The sequence below is a fragment of the Sturnus vulgaris genome, unplaced genomic scaffold (assembly GCF_052056855.1).
Source record: "Sturnus vulgaris isolate bStuVul1 unplaced genomic scaffold, bStuVul1.hap1 Scaffold_189, whole genome shotgun sequence".
Taxonomy (NCBI): domain Eukaryota; kingdom Metazoa; phylum Chordata; class Aves; order Passeriformes; family Sturnidae; genus Sturnus; species Sturnus vulgaris.
The window spans coordinates 217,501-217,791 of NW_028276143.1; the positions used below are offsets into that span (position 1 = coordinate 217,501).

The 291-nt window shown below is 64.3% G+C and overlaps 1 non-coding gene across 1 annotated transcript; it reads right to left on the bottom strand.

Moving 5' to 3' along the window:
* Positions 1–138: 138 nt before the first annotated feature.
* On the bottom strand, positions 139–291 carry LOC148218354 (5.8S ribosomal RNA). Its single transcript, XR_015800473.1, has one exon. It is a non-coding gene; the product is annotated as a 5.8S ribosomal RNA (ribosomal RNA).

The following is a 291-nucleotide window of genomic DNA, read 5'->3' on the forward strand; positions in this document are numbered from 1 at the left end:
AGTCTGCATTTAGGGGGACGAAGGCCCTGCGCGGCGACGACGACGACGACGTCGACGTCGACCGCGGGCAACGGGCCTGCGAGGCAACCCCAGCCGCGCCGCCGGGGTGGCCCCCCCGGACGGCGATTGATCGTCAAGCGACGCTCAGACAGGCGTAGCCCCGGGAGGAACCCGGGGCCGCAAGTGCGTTCGAAGTGTCGATGATCAATGTGTCCTGCAATTCACATTAATTCTCGCAGCTAGCTGCGTTCTTCATCGACGCACGAGCCGAGTGATCCACCGCTAAGAGTT